This window comes from Triticum dicoccoides, chromosome 6B (genome assembly GCF_002162155.2).
Source record: "Triticum dicoccoides isolate Atlit2015 ecotype Zavitan chromosome 6B, WEW_v2.0, whole genome shotgun sequence".
In the NCBI taxonomy this organism is placed as follows: Eukaryota; Viridiplantae; Streptophyta; class Magnoliopsida; order Poales; family Poaceae; genus Triticum; species Triticum dicoccoides.
Window position 1 is genome coordinate 388,696,994 of NC_041391.1, and position 8,576 is coordinate 388,705,569.

Consider the following 8,576-nt stretch of genomic DNA (forward strand, 5'->3'; position numbering starts at 1 on the left):
CGGCATTGATACTATCCGACGAGTGTATGATAGATGAGATCCGGCCCACCCAATGGGTTGTTGACTCGCCTTCACTGTGAATGCAAGAATCCAAATCCAGAATCGACATAGGCTGCTTGCATGTATCTTTAAATTTTTGGATAAAACGCCTCTTCAACTCTGTCCATGATCTAATAGAGTCAGCGGGTAGGCTTTTCAACCAAGTACGAGCCGGCCCATCAACCATCATGGTGAAATATTTAGCACACGCTGCATCACTGACATCCAGCATCTCCATAGACATCTCATAACTCTCAATCCAAGCCTCTAGGGGGCTGATCCGCCGTGTAATTAGGCACCTTACTAGGGCCCTTGAAACCCTTAGGCAAGCGCTCATTGCGTAGAGCCGACACTAAACATGGCGCACCCAAGGTTCTAGAGGTCACTCCTGCCTCCACGGACGCGGAAGGATAAACCAGAGATTGCTATTGAGCCGCCAACTGAGCCGCCAGCTCCGCCTCTCGCCCCACTCTGCCCTGTTCTACCAAAGCCTGAGCATCATTATCAGCGCACGGCAGGTCAGGCCTACGAGGCTGATTGCAGTTCTGCTCACTGCTTGACAGGGATGGTTCATCAATATGCCTGCTATAACTCCTGCTTGGACGTGGTGTTGAGTGGATACGATCACGATTGTACGAATAAGCCGCCTATTGGGCCACAGCCATCTGAAGTAGTTCTTCGGCTCGCCGTATTTCCATTGCCGCTGGCGACTCATCCTGAGCTAGGAGAGCCGCCAGTCGAGTAGCCGCAGCTATCATGTTATCCAAGGGGTTAGAAAAATGCCCCGGAGGTGTTGGAACATGGTGAGGAGGGGTTAAGTTCAAACGTGGTGGGTCTACAGCTCGTGGTTGAACCGGTTCCCTGGCTGTCGGCGCCTCAACGGCCCGATCCACACCAGGCGGGTTACTCGTTCCTACCCTAGGCGTGTTGAAAAGGTTCCTCGCATCGTAAGTTGGGGGCAGCCTGCTCACATGCCTTCTGTTGAAGACAGTGTTTGATGCGTCTCGGTCCAGGCTTAAGTGGAAGCTCTCTGCCTGAAGCCGTTCTGCCTCCCTCTGTAAGCCGGCTCGCTCCGTTGCCATCCAGGTGTTCTCCGTGTTTAGCTCCTCCTTATCTTGTGCTATATCATCACGCAATTTTGCAACCTCCGCTTTATGCTGATTTTGATTCACCGGGTTAACCTCCGCCATGAACAACATTGTCAGAGCATCCAACAGACCAGATAAGACTTGAGCCGACGGGCGCACAGGGCCTCCTACCCCGGAAGCTGTCGCCACTGCTGACCCGGAGATCATTGCTGCTGTAGTTGTAGAGCCCTGCCCTGGCTGTGTACCGGCGATGAACACCGTGAACCTATGTGGCGGTTCGTAGGGGTCCGGAATACTGTCACCATCAGAACAGCCCCGAAGCCCGCCATCCTGAACCTAATAGATGGAGTTGGTCTCACCAGTAGAGGACTCGTCGCCTGAGTAGACAACCGTCTCACCACCAGATTCAGATCCTCCTTCTAGATGCTCCATGAACGAAACCAACAAAAACATGCTTCGGGGTGGCTCAGCTTCTTGGCGGGTCACGCGCGCCGAGCCGACTCGATGATGTCGGTGCAGATGTCTGGCTCAGCTTCCGACTCACCAATCTTGCCGATGAAGACGTGGATCTTGCCAAAGGGGACCCGATACCTATAATCGATTGAGTCGGCCTCAGGGCTCCAGCCGCTACAAGAAACCTGTTAATCTATGATGGATTTCTAGTGACGGTTCCAGAAACCATCATCAATGGTATTCCATCGGTGACGGTCAGCATAGATCCATCATGGATCATCAAAAGAACGACGATCCCTGAAAACTGGTGACGATTTTGTGACAAATGTTGCATCACCGTCATAAAATCCCCAAATCTAAGTCGTCATGGATTCACCAGCGGGCTTTTGTCCTTTTTTTTAATCCAATCTGAGCAGCCGATCATTTTTGCCACTCACGTGCCGTCAAGATAGGCCACAAGGTTTCAATTCGGCTTTTACATTATTTTTTCTTTTGCGTTCGGTTTTTATTCGGTTTTGTTTTCTTTTTATTTTTGTTTTCACATTTTCATTTTTCCTATTTTGTTTTTTCCTCCTTCTTTGTTTTTTCAAAAATCACATTTTTTTTGTTTGCTTCTATGTTCTTTTGATAAATCGCAATTTTCAAAAAAATGCTCAGGATTTCAATTCTTTTCCAAATACAAAAAAGTCTACGCTTTCAGAAAAATCACAAAATTTTATTCCTAATCTATGATACCTAAATAGTTCATCCCCACTACTTCTAATTTTCTCAACATGCAAGCCATCCACCTCACCAAGTGTGCCACATCAGCATCCACTAACAATATTTTTCAACCCATGCAAACCTTATTTCATTATTATCAGTAATTCTCTCAACATGCAAGCATCCCACTTCACCACACTCTATTTTTTTTCAGCCCACGCAAACCATACCAATATGTTTATTTTTGTCACCGGTCATATGTAGTAGATTAGATAATTATTTAATGTATTTACTTCCAAAAGGTTGTGAAATGCCCTAATTTACACATAATGCAAGTACAACATATTTATATATTAAAATTAGTAGCTTTTGATTTAGATATTTTCCTTCATATGTAAGTCGTCTATAATCAATCTTTCTATTTCCACAACAACGCGCGGGGTAATTACCTAGTATCAAGAAAGTTTGTGCTTTAAAAAATTGTTTGCAAATTTTAAAAAAACTTTATAATTTCAACAATAAGTTCATAAATTCAAAAATGGTTCAGAAAATATCAAAACTTGTTCACATTTTCTACAAATCTTCATAATTTTCAAAAAATGTTCCCAATTTTAACACCAAACTCTAATTTTTTTTAGCCCACGCAAACCATACCAATATGTTTATTTTTGTCACTGGTCATATGTAGTAGATTAGATAATTATTTAATTTATTTACTTCCAAAAGGTTGTGAAATGCCCTGATTTACACATAATGCAAGTACAGAATATTTATATATTAAAATTAGTAGCTTTTGATTTAGATATTTTCCTTCATATGTAAGTCGTCTATAATTAATCTTTATATTTCCGCAGCAACGTGCGGGGTAATTACCTAGTATCAAAAAAGTTTGTGCTTTAAAAAATTATTTGCAAATTTAAAAAAAACTCTGATTTCAACAATAAGTTCTCAAATTCAAAAAAAAAAATCAAAACCTGTTCACAATTTCCACAAATGTTCAGAATTTTCAAAAAAGTTCCCAATTTTTTGAAAAATACACAAATTAAGAAAATGGTTGGAAATGTTTGGAACTTGTTCACGTTTCCAAATAATATTCCCAGTTTCAAAAAAAAAATTATTTTTCCAAAAATGTTCAGAAATTTTGTAAATTGTTTTCTTTTTCAAGAATATTTGTTTTTTCAATAATTTTTGAAATTTAAAAGAAAATCTGCTGCTACAGTATGTGTTGCTCGAATAGATTCCCCGGTCTAAACTCATTAGTTAAAGCTTGTAAACATTCCTGTACTGATATCTCAATGGAATAGCGGCCAGTCATGCAAAAGCCTAGTTTGGATTCACTGAACCAAAGCGCCAAACCTCCACATACAGCATAACTGGACCATATGCAACAGCACAACCAAATTTGACATACAACAGCACAGGATGAAAGCCTAACTTGCACATACAACTCAGCAAAAAAACACAATACGTGAGCACAATCAGCTCTCCTCTTAGACTACAGGAAATCAAAATACAGGCCAACATGTAAGACCATTATCTCCCTTTGGCGTGAACCCGAGAAAGTACTCTAAACATAAATGGCTACCTTACAGCCCATCCAGATTAATCAACTGAATATACCACATACAAGTTTTTTACTCCTACTCATATCATGTTTAGGCATGAGCAAACATGCATTCAGAGGGGAAGCAGTCAGTACGTTGACGGCACTAAGCTGGAATCTTCCGACTGGTGATACCCTTTGATGCACGATATATAAACTGCAACAAAAGACTAGACTTTTAGTGTCTACTACATGCAAAAAAGCTTCTAAAAAAACTACAGTTGACATGATAAAGAAGGCATTTGTTTCATAGCACAAACCATCAAGCTGACATGAGCTAAAAGCAATCTAAGTATAGCCTTACAAGCTCCAGCGCTTAAAAGATTGTACATACGGTGCTGAATGTAAAATTGACCACAGTCGGGACTTGAAGTGAATAAGATCAGTTTATCAAGTGAAATAAGAATTCGTTTTACTGTAGTATTCACAAATTACAATTCTGACCCAGCCAGGACTGGCAAAATTTCATCTGATGTTGTAGTTGTGGGAATGCATTCTTATACCAAGGAGGAAATGTCCATGGTCATTCTTAACACTTTAATCAGTTTAAAATAAGGTGGTACGATGTAGCCATCAATTTTATTTCCTGCAACAAACTGTGTATTGTAGTGCTAGCATACTCACTATACACCAAGATGTACTAGCATATACAACTTCATATGAAACCATCAAGACCAGGATAGATAGCAGCATATACCTGTATTTCACAAGGAAAACACTAGTAAATACAACAGGAAATCACTAGTAAATGTCATCTTATGCTGTTGTATGATACAACAACATTTGTATTTTTGCTGAACCGAAGTTGACATAGTAAAAAACAAACCATCCCAGAATAACACTCTGCTTATCCAAAAAGGTCATAATGACAAAAACAAGTACTTTAAGCAAGCCACGACAATTCTTGAGATCACTTTTCCTCAAGCAAAATCACTAAGAAAATGACATGCTTTTTTCTGAACATATGCAAATGGCATAGCTTTATTCACCAGCAAAATCAATATGCAGATGGCATGTTTTTTATGCAAAATGGCCATAACAAAGTCACTTTTCCTGAAGTCTCGCACAAAATCAATATGTAGATGTCATGCTTGTGCTTGTTGATATATTCCATAAATAAATAATGAAGACAGTACACTAGAACAAGAATGAAGGTGATATTGTAGTCACTTTTCCTGAAGTCTTGACACAAGATCAATATTTAGATGCCATGCTTGTTCTACTAGTTCTCATTATCCATCTGCTAATTACTCCGCCGCCGTCGCTGCCGCTGATCATCATTAGTCTAATTGACGCGTATATTATAGTACTACACCACGGTGCTACTTCCATCCACTATATTTTTCATCTAGCTACTACACGTTTACAACCGTAGCCTATTATCTACTGATGTTCGTTATTGCTGCCGAACTCTACCTGCCTGTGCGTGCGGTGAAGAAGACTTTACTGCGTTTTGTGGCGTAGCCAAACCGGTCGTAAGATATTTTTGCAAATTACAGAAGTAAGCCCCCCCCCCCCTGAAAAAAAAACACCATGGATTCAATTAACACTAATTTTAATTTGAGGTAGCACATAAATTCAGTTAAAACTAAAGTTTCAGTTAAAAACAACATCCAGTTAAGTCTGATTCTGTTGACAAATTTAGTTGAGTTAGTGCATCAATTCAGTTAACACAAACATCAGATAACACCCAAAATCAGTTTACAGAAACATAGAAGTACTCGAAATTGCTGAGTTCTTAATTTTAGCTAGCATTTTGGCAGTTCATCCATATTTCAGTTGGTTGCCCCAGGTGAAATAATACACATTCTCCGTAAAACAAATGGCATCAAGTTCAATCGTGAAAAGGAATAAAGTGACCATAGTTTGTTTGACAGGTGAAGTGTATTGGAATAAATTAAAAAACTGCAGAGACATACCTTGGTTGCTGGCTGCGGTTGGGTGTTGAGGAGGGCCTGGAGGGGAACAGTGGAACTTGTCCGGACAAGGGCGCCTAGGTGCCGGCGGGACACAGCAACGGTCGAAGGATATCTCTGGCGCGACAATGACTAGCGACGACAGGGTGGCCGGCCGTGGCTCATGAAGATGCAGGCAACCACATCGGCGGACAGCGGCGAGTGACGAAGGCAGCGGACTCAGCCGCGCCGTTGTTCCTCCCTCCCCGGCACCGAGATGGACGCCAGCTACGCACCTGGCCCAGAGGCGGAGCTCCTCCGCGCGAGTCCGCTTCAGGGCCAGTTCTTTTGAGCTATGCTGTGAGAATAAGCTCCTGTGGAAATAAGCTCTAGATAAGCTCATGTGGAAATAAGCTCCAGATAATAAGCTAGAAAGTTCTTTTCAGTGCCTGTTTTTTCAGCTTATCTAATGCCATTGGACTATATGGTTGTCCTGATTAAATGATATCGTGTTATTTTTATCATTTTGCTGCTCAAATGAACATAAATTTGCTTACTACTTGACACAATCAGCACATCCATCACTCTATGCAAATACAATGGTAGCATCCAGAGGACAACAATCTTGTAGTACTACTTGACACAATCAGCACATCCATATAAACATTAGTTCTAGCATATATCAGCAGCACCACATACATCATACAGCAGCAGCAGTTCATAACATCATCCATCAGCAGCACCACATAGCAAATCTGGATTAAAAATCAAACGAGCCGCTCACCTTGCCGGCCGAGCTCATGGCCACGGACTGAGGAGGGAAGGGGGAACGAACGGGGTTCCTTCTCGACGGACTGGGTCGCGGCCGGAGTGGGGCACCGACCGCCGGAGTAGGGCGCCGACGGGACCGACACGAGCTGCTCCTGGCCGCCAGGGAAGGTAGGGGTCGTGCCCGAGGTTGGAGAAGCGACGGAAGATGGGCTCCTACCCTCCGGCCATGTCGCCGGAGCTAGCCGCGGCGCGGAGCAGACGAGTAGGGGACTGGTGGCGGCGGCGGCGGCTGCAACGGGAACCCTAGCCTGTGCGGGAGCGAGTCGGGTGCGAGACGAGATAGCGCGAGGGGGATCGAGGACGGTTTTTTTTTTCTTTCTGCCAGGGGATCAGGTGACGCGGGCTCAGCCGCTCAGGGGCATTTTCCCTGTAATTTCTGCAAACGGAGTTCTTTGAGCGGCTTGACCACTTTTTTTTAGGGAAGCGACTTCATTTGGGAGAGAGGGGGAAGGAGGATACCTAACACAGGCGGACACCTCTTGCCTCACTATGCGGTGGGTCCACATTAAAATATGGTAGGTTATCAAAGTATTGAGCACACAATCGGCTAAAAAACACGCGGGAGACAATTTATATGTATTTGTTCACACGTGTGTTGTGTGTTGGTTTATAATTTTTCAAAAAAAAATATACGGGAATTGTCTAGGTTGCACTTGTTCATTGTTTTTCTCTTCCTTAAGGAGGCTAGTGAGTTCTAGGTAAAATCTTTGATTCTCTTAGTGTCTTTTTTTTGCGGGGTTGATTCTCTCGGTATTTGGGTTAAAAGGGGCTTATATAGGTGTCATTGTGTCACAGAAAAGTACTAGGATGAAAGGCATGCTTTACTCGTGTCTGATGCGTGTACTCATCCAACGTTAGTCCGTTGGAGAGAGAGAGAGAGATGAGTGAGGCCGAGCGGGAGGATGCGGATTTGGGTTTCTAGGGTTCTAGGAGTGTGGGGGCACACGATGGAACTTCGATGTCATCCCACGATCCCTCCCTCATTGTTATCTTTCTCGGCGATGGTTATAGGTGAATCTGAAGAGGAGATGGACTAGTTATGAGACTTGGTGGGTCTAGACGTGGTTGTCGATCACAGTTGATCAATGACATGATGATGATCACATATCCCTCCTTCGACCTTTGAACATGGAAGGCCCCGATCCCCTTTTCTACCTTCGTGTTTCTTCTCGACGAGTATACCAAGTGTCGTCCTTTAACATACCGAATCAACAAGTGTTGAAAGCAGTATAAGCTTTCGGGGACCAACGTAAGTTGGCAAGCTTTGCATAGTGGTTTTGTTTAAATGACCAAAGTAGCACACGATGATGTGTACAAGAGAGGCGTCCGTCGAGCATCGTGGAGAGGAGAAGGGGCTCTTATAGGCGACCAAATGGTTCCCCCCTCTCCCTCCTGCATGTAGTCAAGCAGCGGCGTCTTCGATCGTTCCAAGGCGACCGTCTGATGATCTCTTCGTCATTGTTGTTTGATGTGTCGCGGACTAATCAAGCTATCTTTCATCTTACCTGCTATTGAGGTCTGGTGTGCCGAGGGGCTCAAAGTCGCGATCTAGTGTGTTGAGAGGTAATCATGCCGACATTGAGGGGTAATCGAGCCAACGTCAAGGGGTAATCAAGCCACAATTTGATGCAGTGGCGGGTAATCAAGCCGTGATCTAGTGTGATGACATGTAGTCAAGCAGGCATCGAGGGGTAATCAAGCCGCAATTTGATGTACCGATAGTGATCAAGCCGCGATCTAGCGTGTCGACACATAATCAAGCAAGCGTCGAGCCATAATCACGTTAGCATTCGTCTTATCTGATTATTCAGGTACACAAGAGCCATGAGGGTTGAAGTAGTAAATATTTACTAGTATGCTTTTGTGATGAATTTATTTACTATTTCCTCCATTTCTTTTTAGTTTGCATATAAAATCTGGTCAAAATCAAACTTGATAAAAGTTTGACTACCTTTATATGAAAAA

General features: G+C 43.1%; 1 long non-coding RNA gene across 1 annotated transcript; it reads right to left on the reverse strand.

Annotated features, from left to right (window-relative positions):
- Nucleotides 1-3,634: 3,634 nt before the first annotated feature.
- Nucleotides 3,635-6,962, reverse strand: LOC119323820. Its single transcript, XR_005156521.1, has 3 exons — nt 6,565-6,962; nt 5,805-6,154; nt 3,635-4,042 (listed from the first exon to the last, which is right to left on the reverse strand). It is a non-coding gene; the product is annotated as an uncharacterized LOC119323820 (long non-coding RNA).
- Between the last annotated feature and the right edge of the window lie 1,614 nt (nt 6,963-8,576).